Source organism: Mus musculus, chromosome 18 (assembly GCF_000001635.26).
Source record: "Mus musculus strain C57BL/6J chromosome 18, GRCm38.p6 C57BL/6J".
NCBI classification, from domain to species: Eukaryota; Metazoa; Chordata; class Mammalia; order Rodentia; family Muridae; genus Mus; species Mus musculus.
The window spans coordinates 35552615-35565902 of record NC_000084.6 but is presented as its reverse complement, the minus strand read 5'-3'; the positions used below and the strand labels follow the sequence as shown (position 1 = coordinate 35565902).

At 44.3% G+C, this 13288-nt stretch overlaps 1 protein-coding gene, 1 long non-coding RNA gene and 2 other non-coding genes across 4 annotated transcripts in view; all 4 read right to left on the bottom strand.

Moving 5' to 3' along the window:
- Matr3 (matrin 3) overlaps window positions 1-3745 on the bottom strand; it is a 29888-nt gene extending 26143 nt beyond the window's left edge. The window contains exon 1 of the mRNA NM_010771.6: window positions 3611-3745. The gene's annotated coding sequence lies outside the window, so the exon portion shown is untranslated. The remainder of the gene's footprint in view (window positions 1-3610) is intronic.
- Window positions 3746-7586: 3841 nt separating this feature from the next.
- Snhg4 (small nucleolar RNA host gene 4) lies at window positions 7587-12493 on the bottom strand. The gene is made up of 4 exons (NR_038073.1): window positions 12434-12493; window positions 11442-11476; window positions 9212-9287; window positions 7587-8566 (listed from the first exon to the last, which is right to left on the bottom strand). It is a non-coding gene; the product is annotated as a small nucleolar RNA host gene 4 (long non-coding RNA).
- Snora74a (small nucleolar RNA, H/ACA box 74A) lies at window positions 8676-8873 on the bottom strand. Its single transcript, NR_002905.3, has one exon. It is a non-coding gene; the product is annotated as a small nucleolar RNA, H/ACA box 74A (small nucleolar RNA).
- Mir1949 (microRNA 1949) lies at window positions 11267-11336 on the bottom strand. Its single transcript, NR_035472.1, has one exon. It is a non-coding gene; the product is annotated as a microRNA 1949 (primary transcript).
- Window positions 12494-13288: the final 795 nt, after the last annotated feature.

Here is a 13288-nt window from a genome sequence, read left to right as displayed (position 1 = left end):
TGGAGATAGAGGGTCCACACATGTGAGACTGCATTTGTAACACAAGAAGTTACATAGCAAGGCCCTGTTTCAAAACAAAAATCTGTTAAAAGCCAAAGTCCCAAACCAATTAAATCCCTTAAAGACTGCACATCTAAAAATGTCTCCATTGTAGTTCCTTTCTGTTCTTTACTTTTAGTTATTTATAGCTTTCCACAGTTTTTTGTTATTTCAGAAGAACTGGGTGTGGTGTTGCATGCCTTTAATCCCAGTGTTGGGGAGGCAGCAGCAACAGGAGTCTAAGACTGAGGTCAGCCTGATCTACACAATGGAACCCAGTTTAAAAAATAAAACAAAAAGGAATTTTAGAACTAAGAGAACATATTCTGTTCAGATATACTAAGGACACCTAACAAACCATTATCTGATACCTGATCTTATTAACACAAGTACTAGATTTTTGTCGTTTGTTAAGATTCCACTTTTCAGAATTTGTTAGAAGCTAGTCTGCATCTATCTTAACTCTTAAAGATGTATGACCAGCTGGGCATGGTAGCGCATGCCTTTAATCCCAGCAATCGGGAGACAGAAGCAGGCGGGATTTCTGAGTTCGAGGCCAGAAACAAAACAAAAAAAGACGTATGAGATACTAAAAACCATGAGACTGACCTGATAAGGGCTTCTATCATGTATCCTACACACGAATTTTTCCACATTAAAAAAGCAAATAAATGCAGGCTTGTTTAGTGGCATATTACCTGCTGTCGTAGCACTTGGGAGACAGAAGCTGGAAAAGCTGGAGGCCAGCCTGGTTACAGTGCCAAGACCATGATCCAACACACACACACACACACCCACACACACACACACACACACACACACACAAAAACCCCAAATAGTAAATGTTAATTTTCAAATTTCAAAAAATTACCAGGCAAGAAATCAACTCTAGTGTGTTGTCTTCAGAGACAAGATTTTTGGGTGCATTTTTTTTAAAAACACATTTCTTCAATAAATCAAAGTCGACATCAGTAATACTGATTTCCTTTCCATGTAATGATGTAAGCATAATTGCTTCCTAATATTATCCTCCTCTTAAAAGTAGCTGTACAGATTTCCATTTCCAAATAAGGCAAATCCCCCCTCCAAAACTGAAGTTTTCAGACTCCAATTTTATGTGTCTATCAACAAGCCCTGAATGAGCCTTTTGTTCATAACTGAATATTAAGTGAAACCACTCAACTCCATCAATTAAAATATCATGCTTAAGAACCACCATTATTAATGTTTACCAAACACAATCTGACTGTTAGAGAATACATTCCTAATGGAAGTGCAACCTTTCCATTTTTGGACTACTTATTCAGGACCATACTGGTAGCATTGTCATTATAAAATTAAGACTTAAATTATCAGGCTGGGAATGGTAGTGAATATCTTTAACTTCAGTGCTCAGGAGGCAGCAGCAGGTGGATCTCGTGAGTTCGAAGCCAGCCTGGTCTACATATCAAGTTCTAGAGAAAACCTGTCTCAAAAAAAAAAAAAAAAAAAAAAAAGACTTAATACTCTCTTCTATTATGTGAACCATGATACTTCTACAATTTTGTAAAATATATTAGCACTGCATTCCTGCTTTTAAATTTTCACTTACCGCCTTGTACTATTACTTAGTTTAAAAGCATCAGGTAAAAAGTTAAGTTTCAAATCAGTTCATGTTTAGAATGCTATATAAAAGCTGTATATAAACGATGAAGGGAAAGCTACTTCTATGGGTAGGAAGTATGAACTAAATACTTGTGAAGGGCCTAGAAATAAAAATTTAGAAGAACTTCAATGCAAAACCTGTTGGGTAAAAGCTATCCTTTTAAGATTATATAACCAACCAGATTAATCTTCTCTAGTACTTCGGAGACATTTGAGTTTGTAAAAACATTTAAGTACAAAGGCAACGTTGGGGTTTTTTTTGCAGTAATATACTCCTCCCTTCTAGATTCCTAAAATACTAATGTTCAAAAGTTATGAAGATAACTGGGCTGGGTGTGGTGGCACAAGGCTGTAGGTAATTCAGCTCTAGGGAAGTGGAGACAGGAGGTGCCTCTCAAAAACAGCCTCCAGCTGTCTCAAAAAGAAATCTACGTAATTCGTAGTGAGACTTAACTGTTAGTACAATAATATTTTGTGGTAATCTTGATGTTACCCGACTGGCCCCGAAGTCACAGCAATTCTCCTGCCCTGTTCTCTTGAGTACATTACAGGTATGCGTCACTACGCCCAACAACTAGGGAGCTTTTAAGGAGCTTTTCAACACCCATGAAAAACCACCCGCATAGTCAAGTCTAAATTTACCTGGGCGAAACACGTTGGATCGACTGACAAGTTAGCCCATTTAAATATGCAGCATGCAGCATCAACACAAAAGTCCCATGAACACTTCCTATGAAATCAGCCACACGAAATTTCAGAGCTATAGAAAGACTAGAAATTTTAGAACCACATCTAGACGTTCTAGAAACGTCTACATGAATAACTGTAACCTATCCAATATAGAAATATTCCACAGAAGGGGCGATTCCACAAGACAGTCACAGAACAGGAAACGCGCCTTAAGGGCTAAACACCCACGGTAAAGGAAAAACACAAAAGCATGGCACAGCACTAGCAGAGAAAAGAAAGATTGAAGGGCTACACCATGGCCCTCCAAACCCTTTGTTTGAAAACCGGAAGGTCCCACAACACACGATCCTGTCCAGAGGAGTCTGGACTATTTTGATAGAGAAAAGAAATGCGTGGTAACTGATTCAAAAAACAAATATCCTCGCATACCAAGAGCTTTCCCAAAGACGCAATTCAAAAAATCCAAGCGTTAACGTTTCCTTTTCCGCCATTTTTACGCAACTGCGGGGGGAGTGGGGGTGGGGAGGGATTGTTCCAGATGTCTGGCGAAAATCGCGCGCGGGCGAGGGACGCGGGAGTCTTGGGAAGGGGGCAACACTGGGCGATGGGTGAGGGACTGGCGAGGCGACTGACGCCTGAGAAAGAAACATTGGTCAGAACACGCAAGCTTCTCACATCCTACGAAATCCTCCATTTTAGGTCCGTTTTCGGAGGAAAACCCGCAAAGGCGCTAGACCGGAGCCGCGCTCCTACGGACCGTCCCTTCGCTTTAACCACCCTCCTCGAATGGCAGGCCCCAGCGGACGCGCGGTCTGTCCCTCAGGCTTCCAACGCTCCTCCCTCCTCCTCAGCGCGGCGGCCCGCGTGTAACGGGCTCGTCCCGCCCCCGCCCACTGCGAGTCTCCGGCGCAGGACGCTTGGCGGACAAGCACACCTCCGGACCCCCCGAACTCTCTCGCGGCACCCGGGCCGCCGCCTGCCTGCGAACCTTCCACCGCGGCCGCTCACCTCCGCCGCCCGAGGAGGCAGGCTGCGCCGCCACTGCACTCCTAACATGGCGGCCGCCGCTCGGGCGCCTCACATACGCAGCGACCGAGGAGGCAGAGCGGGCGAGCCCGAGAGCGCGGCAGCAGCGTGCCAGCTCCCTACAGCCTCCGCCAAGGCGGCCGTCCCGCTCTGAACAGACGCAGGGAGTCCCCCGGCCACCCGCCCGGACTCTTACCCGCTTCACGCCTACCTGAGGGGAAGGGAGAGGGAAAAGGAGAGATACCTCTCTCAGCGAGCGGGACGCGGAGGCTCCCACAATCCCCCGCAGCAACGGCGCTGGCAGGAGGTGGCGACAGAACCAGAGATGAATCTCGCGAGAGCGCCCGTTCCCACCCCCGCCCCAGTTCTAGTTCGGCACGCGCCAAGCCCCTCCCCCCGCGCGGGGTAGGCACGTGACGTACGCGGCCGGCCAGCGTTGTTCTCCCAGGCCCAGGAAGGATCCCCCTTCAGGCGAAGGCGGGAAAACGGCACCGACCCGTTCCTGTACCTCTCTAAAAGATGCTTTGCATCTCAACATCTACATAAGGCTGCAAATTATGAGTTAGCAGCGCTAGGCGGGACTCTATAGATTCTCCGACTTAACGGGCGAGGAATGGGGAGGTTATTTATTATTGACACGGGAGAAAGAAACGTGCCAGAAGAAACTAAAGTTTTAGTTGTTTGTTCTCGCGCCTAACTGCTAAGGCCTCGCACGTCACTGTGTCTGGGCGCTGAGATGCTGGTTCCAGGATAAAATATAGCCCAGCAGGCTGCAAACACCCTCCAAGAACATAGAATTTGGAAGGCAGAGAATCTTCCTATATAGATTAGTTATGGACAGCTTTCTTTGGGGGTGGCAATGCTACTTACACATCACCAGACAGGTGAAAAAGATGCACGGCTCAGCCTCCCATTAGCACTTTACCCCAATTTATGATTTTGTCAGTGCCTCAGAGAAGGCAAGGAAGTGCAAGGAAGATAAGTAAAACAAGTGACACCCAAGATGAATTAGATATAGTGATTAACATAAAACAATCCAGAAAACACAAAGCATGAAGAACCATATTTACATCCTCGAAAAAAAACATTTCTGCTTCCACTGTGAATAGAGCAAGGGCAAAGATATGCGATAAGAGCACTCTAGGACCATTTTGTTAAGGAACATTACAAGAAATAGGGGCATGTGCCTGAATTTTTCTGCTCAGGAGACTGAAGGAGAAACTAGGAGACAAGTTGTTGCCACATGGCATAGCATTCAACAAAAACAAAAATAGTGAGCACAGTGAAGGAATACTTAGAAAATCACAATGATTAGCAAGACCAAGACTGAAAATAACATTTAGCAACTTGATTATAATAGATGATAAATATATTGAAGAGAAACAGGGCCCATTCAATAAGGACAGTGTAGCAACAGAAATCAGAGTTGAAGCTTATTTTACTCTGACGGGAGCCATAGCTACTAAATACAATTGGCAGGAAAAAAAAATTTTTTTTTTAGGTTTTTCCAGACAGGGTTTCTCTGTGTAGCCCTGGCTGTCCTGGAGCTCACTCTGTAGACCAGGCTGGCCTCGAACTCAGAAACCTGCCTGCCTCTGTCTCCCAAGTGCTGGGATTAAAGGCGAGCACCACCACGCCCAGCTTGCTTTTATTTATTTTTATTTATCTGAGTACACTGTAGCTGTCTTCAGACACACCAGAAGAGGGCATCAGATCCCATTACAGATGTTGTGAGACAATTATATGTGGAGTGAGTTAAATTCTGTGTTAGAGGACTGGAATAAAGAGAGCTTTAATCAAGATCACAGGGTTTCAAGTGATAACAAGTCTCAATGGTCATGAAATATCAAGATCTCCCTATCAAATTTCAAGTCACAATACACTTTACTAAATGTTTCCAGAACTCTAGTGGCATCTTGTGATTTTAAAGAAGTCAGACATTTTAAATTATCTATTAGAGATTCTGCATTGAAGTGGAAGACAAATTACAGGTCCTAGGAGACTTATCACAAAGATTTGAAAGATTGTATTCATAAAGTACATTGTAGTAGTTTGGGGATGCAAAGTTGGGAAGACCATCCTCTGATAGGGTAGACATTTGGCCATAAGGAGGGTCAGGTTATGAGCTGGGATAAACCAAGATCTCTTTATTTGGGCTTTGGTGGAGTGGCCTCCACCAGGAATGGTAAGAATGAAACCCTCAAAGCAGGAGACGCTAAGGTTTTTTAAAAGGTCTAGGTGACCAGCCTGGTACAGATAGATGATGGGGTTTTCCAATGCCAAGCTTTAAAAGAGAGAGAGGAAGGCTCAGGCTCTGACCTAGTAATAAGGGTTTCCAACCAGGAAAAACATGCATGTACGTAGGACAAAATGCATTTGGGTGGCTCATGCCTACAACCTCAATTGAGGCAAGTGTGAGAGCAGTCTGGGTTAACCCACAAGACCCCTGCCTTACAGCACATTATCAATGTTTTTGGGCACTGCAGATTAAACACAGGGACTTATATGTTACAAGGAAGAAGAGTATATTTCATTTTCCCAGTGCAGGGAATTGAACCCAGCACCTCATAAAACAAACACCCTATGACTGAGTCAAGTCTCCAACTCAATCATTACTGTCAGATTTTACAAAAGTTCGGGATGTAGCACAGCTGGTAAGTTACTTGAAGCCTTGTGTTGAGCTTCAGTCCTCAACATAATTTGAGCAGTGTCTGTAGGCCTGTAAGGTTGGAGATTCAAGGGTACTCACACCAAGACAGAGGTGAGTTCTGCCTAGAGACCATGTCACAAAACAAGTCACAATAATTTAACATTCATCTTTAATATAATCTACCATGAATTTAGCCACAAATAGCATTGGTCTTCCCTCCCTTGGAGTTAGGAGTCTCGAAGCTTCATCCAGTGCCTTAAAGTGGTCCTGGGCTCAATATCCAACAATGGGGAAAATATGTGTATGTCTAAAATGATGCAGCTTAAACTGGATGCAGAGGCTTACCATGCCTGTGACTGCAGTACTTGGATACATGGCAAGAGCCTCTTACTCAAAAACACAAAGCAGCAACTTAAGTGGTCGGAGAGATGGTGCTTATGGTGCTTTTGTAGTTCAAAGTTCACCTTGAAGAGGTGGTTCACAAATGCTCCTGGGAACGCCTTCCACAGTTCTGCATTCATGCACCCATAGGAAATTTCTATCATTAACATAACCTTGAAAGCATCCATTACCTTTAAGTGATTAAAGAGCAGAAGGTATACACTTTTATGGCTAAGTAAGTACATGGCCCCATGTTCAATGTCCAGCAACTCTCCAAAAGATTAACTTTACCTATAGGATCTTCCTTGTGAGTCTAAAATGCTAGCCAACAGGCCTTTAAGAGCAGTCAGGTTGAAAAGGTCTCACCATTACCAGATAGAGCCACTCAAAACACAAGAATGTGAGTAGACTTCTGGTCATTGTGCCTTCACCTCCACATACTGGGAAAACTGCCCAGACCGAAACCTTTTAATGAGGTCTTACTGTGTATCCTTGGCAGCTAATGGAGAGATCCTAGCCCAGATCCTATCCCTGAGAAAGAACTGAGAGATGTTACATCTATACAATGAATTGCTAATATTTGCTTGATTTCCTTTTCAGGATAACTTGAAAAGTAGGGTGGCACCTAATTGAAAAACATGATTTAGCAAATTGATTTATTGTAGGCATTCCTTCAGTAGTTAAAGCAAGGATGCTGCTAAATAAAAACCTTAAGTATTAGTTCATTAGCTCAGTGAAATTGTACTCCTTAGAGTTCTCCATAGCTCCATTTATGGGAGCTATTCACAAGTCTCAAGAGTCATTTCCACTCTTCTCAAGTCCTTAATTAGTTGCTCTTACCTGTCCTTTTCCTTTGGGTATATTCCTAGGGGCTAGAGAGGCTTTTTTTGTGTCCCATTGGGATCTCTAGAATTTGTCCCTCTGGGTTTTTTCTAATCGTAATTTGAGACCTGGCCCAACATTTCAAGAAAAATGTCACTCACTTGTCTAAACCTAATGTCAAAGTAATGAATGGCCGTTTTCAGTGTCAGCACTAGTCGCCTCATTCTTCACATGTTCCTTCTAACTTACGTAGATGTGGGACAAACTTATCCAGAGCGATTTGCCAACACCACTTGTTGCCCTTGTTCAGTATTGACCAACTACACAGTGGCTCACATCCTATTTTTATTCTCAGTTCTAGGGTGACCTCATGGGTGCCAGAAACAAAGAGGACATAGATAAATGCAGGAAAGAGCACCTACACATAAAACAAATATAAATTTCAAAGCTTTTTATTTGCACGTGAATTGGTGTTTTGCCTATGCACCACAGAAGCCATCAGATTCCCTCGGTCTGAACCTAAAGATGGTTGTGAACCACCTAGGTCCTCTGGAAGAGCAGCCAGGCCTTCTAACTGATGAACTGTCTCTCCAACTTCCCCCAACAAAACAAATAAAACATTGAAGCCTCAAGACCTAAACTCCAGAAGTCAGAAATGTTACTAATCCTATTCTGCTATCTCTTTGTCAATGTCCTTTGGGAAATTTTCAAACTTTCAAATACTTGGGAATGTTGACTCTGAAAATGCCAATGAAATTCCAATGTCAAGTGTTTATCAGTTATGTTTTATTGGAATATAACCAAGTTCATTTATTTGATGACACAAAAAAACCAAGTTCACTATTTTTCACACAAAAGCAACATAGTTGCAAAACCAAAGACAGTATTAATATTTACTATCTGGGCCATTATAGGAACCTTTATATAAAACTTTGCTTTTAAAAAGCAATATCCTAAACATTCTAAGCTGTCCTAAGATGGCTACCATCCACATAGATGTCTGAAATCCCTTTTTAATTAGCAAGTAGCCGGCCACATGTAGTCCACAGACACCATCTAGTCCCTCTAAAAATTATAGCTAGATATGCAGCTCAGTGGCCATGGGTGAGCTCTCTCACTGCCTCATCTGCCAAAGCGTAGCTGGACTTGACAAGCATTCTCTGGAATTACATCACAGTTCTGCAATCCTCTAAAGCAAACTCAACTTTCCCCATCTGAACTGAAGTACCTCTACATTACAGAGACCATATATACATTACTCAAAACAGTGTTGTCAGAAACCTGAAGTCCTGATGAACGCGATCTCATTCAGATCTAGAATTTAAGGAGGAAAAGGTGACATGCTGTCAGTCCTAGTACATGTAAAACAAGTGTCCTATACATGCATAGCCAAGTCCCAGTCCCATTTTCTTTTAACATGAAAATTGTTTGCACCCAGACCAGGACCAACTCCACAAGGAGTCATTCCACTCTCAGGGATGCAATACTGCCTGAAAGTACTCAGCACCAGACACCAAAACAGTGCTGGGAGCCGACCCTTAGTAAGGCAGTGTTTACTCTTCCAACAGTGTAACACGATCTCGGGCACCACACAGCCTGGATAGCTGACAACTGCTGGACCGGTTGGAAAAAAATTCTCCCCCTTTCCCATTTCACGTATCCCAGGACCACTCCAGGGAGCAGACACTGAAGCACTTTCTATGCTTTTTAGCTTTATCCAGCAGTGTCTGCATTTGGCAGGGACTAAGCTTAGACTCCTAGCAGTGAACAGAAACACACATAATATTCCTATAAATTATTCCTCGGTTGGAATGGCAAAAATATTTTATGCTACTTTCAAACAAAAACACTAAAATTCTACAGTAACTGCCATGAGTGAACTTAGTTTCCCAGTTGTTTCCTGATGCAGACCAAGTAGTCAACAGGCCTGGCAGTCAATGCTAGAACAAAGACGCTTACCTAGAACCACAGTGCACCCTGTTATGGATCATTACTTCTTTTAGCCTGGTGAAGACCACCCTACTTTCAAGTCATCCTAAAAAAAAAAAAAGAAAAAAAAAAGGAAACAAGCTTTAGCAACCCACAGTACCTCAACAATGCACTATACACTTAAATAACCAGCTCAGCCCTTCCCTGGGTCCCACACATTTGAAAACAGAGAAATGACTCTTGTCCCAAACTCCACACACAATTTTGCCTTCAAGCTACCACCCTCTGATCACCACTAGTCTGAAGACTACTCACCATTAACACTTGCCCAAATCCCACACAAAGCATTCCAAGGCTCAACTGAGTCCTTGTAAGAGGTAGATTAATAGGAAACTGTGGTGTCTTGCTGCCCACATCTTCCCTGAGAGAGGGATCAGGAAGAGCAAAGATAGGGGAGTTTTATTTTGGGTACAGGACAACAACAGCTGGGGAACTGATCTGAGTTTAGAAATAAGGTTTAGTTAGTGACTTTATTCTAAGTTGCTACAAGTGGGTTCAGAGTCAAGGAAGAATTAAGAATTTGATGGGGGCTGGAGGGATGGCTCAGAGGTTAAGAGCACTGACTGCTCTTCCACAGGTCCTCAGTTCAATTCCCAGCAACCACATGGTGGCTTACAACCATCTGTAATGGGATCCGATGCCCTCTCCTGGTATGTCTGAAGACAGCAACAATGTACTCACAGAAAATAAGTATAATACATACATAATTTTTTTTTTTTTGGCTTTTTGAGACAGGGTTTCTCTGTATCGCCCTGGCTGAAATTTTTTTTTAAAAGAATTTGATGGACAGGAAGGCAAGAGTTATGTTAACCTGGAAAGTTATGTTAACACTAGTGCATCAGAAGGATGCGCAAAGGTATGGCAGGCTCAGTGACCTATTGGAGGGTATTTTTAGGGCTAAGCTGGTGCCATTAAGGAACAGTAGTAAAGTAATTATGGGCCTCAATCAAAGAGCAGGTAGATAGAGTGGTAGAACTAGGAGTGGGTAATATGGGATAGTAACTTTCCTGTAAGAACTTGACTGGTTAGGGGGTGGGGGCGTTAGGTACTACACTGAGGAGCAAAAGGGATATTGATGTACATGGGAGGGCAATGATGAAGCTAAGGTGAGCAATGTAGAGGCTACTGATGGGAATGTCAGCAGATGCTCAACCTAGGGTGCTTGGTGGGCCTGGCAAGCGCTTTCACCCCCAAAAACATTCAGGGGGTCAGGTAAGAGACTTCTGGAACTGGTTAAGGAAGCCTGTGTATAGCTCAGCTACAACTATCCCTGAGCTACTCAAGTCCCGGGGCGTCCTGTTGGGTCGCCGAGGTAGGTGTTAAGTAAGGCAGCCTGGTTAGCACCCATGTCCACAGGGAAAACGGAAGGACACAGGTGGGGGCTGCCACCAACCCTTCAGGATATGAGGGAGGTAAAGGTTATGTCTCCCTGTGGAAACCAGGATGCTCTCACAAAAGCTAACTATGTTGGCTCTATTAAACACCAGATTCATTCAGTGATCACTACTTGCCTAAAATTGAGGCATTTCTTAGAAAATCATCATGAATAACAGAAAAGGGGGAGCCTAACTGCTCATTGTACTGTTTGACCTAAGCTAGTTCCCAGAACCCCATGGTCAATTAATATGCATAAATTTATTGACGAGCTAGAGAGCAGAATAGTAATAGAGATTGGGCATCTAGGTTGCCTGGACGGTCTGAAGGGGCCCTGCATACTACAACACCAGACTCAATATTCCCAACAGGGAGCTCACTAAAGGGGATCATGACTTAGCTTTTATTATTGTGGAGCGAGGAAACATCCTATTTTTAGTGAACGTGCAGTCTAGTAACTCCCTCCACTGCCTCAGGTCCGCTCCCAACCATTTACAGGCACTAAATCTTGACTTTTTTTTTTCCTATTTATTTCCCTCAGTGGCTTTTACTCAGTTCCATTTCCAAGTTGTGATTTAAGTAACCTCCATGTCGGAAGATCTGGACTTCAGGTTTCTTCCTGCAGAGCTTGCGCTTCTCTTCCTGGGTAAGCAACTATGCTGACATCCTGGTATAGTTAACAACAGAGGTGGCATGAACCAGGCCCAGAATGCCAACCAGCTATTGGCTGCTGTTCTCCCAGCAGTGTAACACTTGCCTAGGTACAAGGAAACCTAGGTAGCTGCCTACAGCTGGGGCAAACCGGAACTAGCCGAACTGTACTTACCAGGGCAGACATCGCCTCAAACTGGCAGCTGGCCACTATGAAATCAAAACATCCCAGATTAGAGTCAGCCTGTCGACACCTGTGCAATTAAGTTAAAAAACCATCTCCAGCCCTCAAACCCCCTTCACTTTGTTGGGCTGAGTCAAAGAAACAAGAGTAGAGAAACAGTGTGACTTTGGGAGCTCCACCCCCAAATAACCATTCCACTAGCTAAGTCCACTCCCTGGAGTTCTTATTTGTAGAACGGCATTAGCCATTACCCCTGTACATCAGGTAGATTGGACCACAGTGCACTGCTCTGGTGGCTGATTCCTGTAATCTTAACTTGTAGGAAGCCAAAACAGTAAGACTGCCTCCAGAACCAGCCATCCTGCACTTAAGAGAACCACTTTTAAAAATGACACTTTAGTAAAGATGGGGGGTGGGGGCTGACTAAATCTAGACAACAGGCTTAAATACGGGACATTTTTAAAGACAATAAAAGTTAACACTTCGAATAGTAATTGAATGTAGATGTAGTGTGAGGGAGCTTGTGCTTGAGGTTTGCATATCATTTTAACATATCTAAGGGCAAGTTATCCAAGTCCAAACTTCACCCCTAACCAATTCTGACCAATTTAATGGAACAGGAAAAGGAATACAGGACTCATGGTTTAGGTCTAAAAGCCCCTTCAGGGCGTGGGCTGAAGCAGATCTGGTTCTCCCCGGACACGTGTTCCACTGAAACCTTTCTCGGTCCTTGTCTGGGGCTCCGGAAACGCTTAAAGGAGCCAGATTCCAGGTGACTTCCTAGCTGGATAGGGGTACTGTACCTCACTGGCGGTGACTCTTCGGGCTATTCCCTTTAAGATGACCTCCAAGACCGGAGATAAAAAATTTAAAAAAAAAAAAACCCAATTCCTTTTCCTGCCCAGGCAGAAACCTTCTCGCCCCCGCTTCTCGCCTGGGCTAGTAAAACCTCCAGACCCCTTGCTCCTTGGGACCTCACTCACCCGCACGTGCTCGGAGCTCCGCAGGACACACCAACCTCGGCAGAGGCCGCGGTGGAAAGGGCAGCCGGGAGCCGGCGGGAGCCCCGCCCTGGGGCGGTTGCAGGGCGGAGCGATGAGTCCCGCCCAAGAGAGGCGGGACTAGAAACACACAAGGCTGACCAGGGAGGACAGCGACATCCCTATAAGAACAGACCTGGGTGTGAGAATTGGCTAGTTTCCTCACAAAGGCTACATTCCCTGAGCTCCCATCGGGTTCCTTAAGTATATGAGTCCTGGGTTTGCAGCTGCTAAATTTAAAGCCCCTTGTGTCCTAATGGGAGCCAGACCTACTGCCTACCTAGTGCTAGCGGTCGCGGTTTCTGCAGATCTAGCCCACGATTTTGCACCTCCACGTGCAGATCTTTCTGGCTTTCATCATCTGCGTTGTTAGTTGGTTAATGGAACTCCCACACATGCAGGTCGCTTGGTTATGTGCTCTGGGTCTTTTCTGGATGTTAGTTAGATTAGGCCGGTCAATGCTGTAGTCTAACCCTGCGGACCACAGCCTTGACGTCCTTCATTGAAAACCCTTAACTGAGTGGCAGCAGCTAAGACTGGCTTTCTCTGGCAGATTTGGGCTGCTTCAGTGACACAGCTAGCTAAAGAAGGCCATATCCTGGATCTAAGTATACACTTCTCTGTTACCAGGATTTCTTCTGAACACTAACGTTGCTGCCTTTGCCCTGTAGTGATTATGCTTCTATCCTGTTGAACAATTGTCCTGTTGTCCTGTTGATGCTGCCCAGGGCCCATAAGAGCAAGGCCCACCAATCGCAATTCCTGGATCTATTTTGTAACTCCTTCAGATATTGCTTT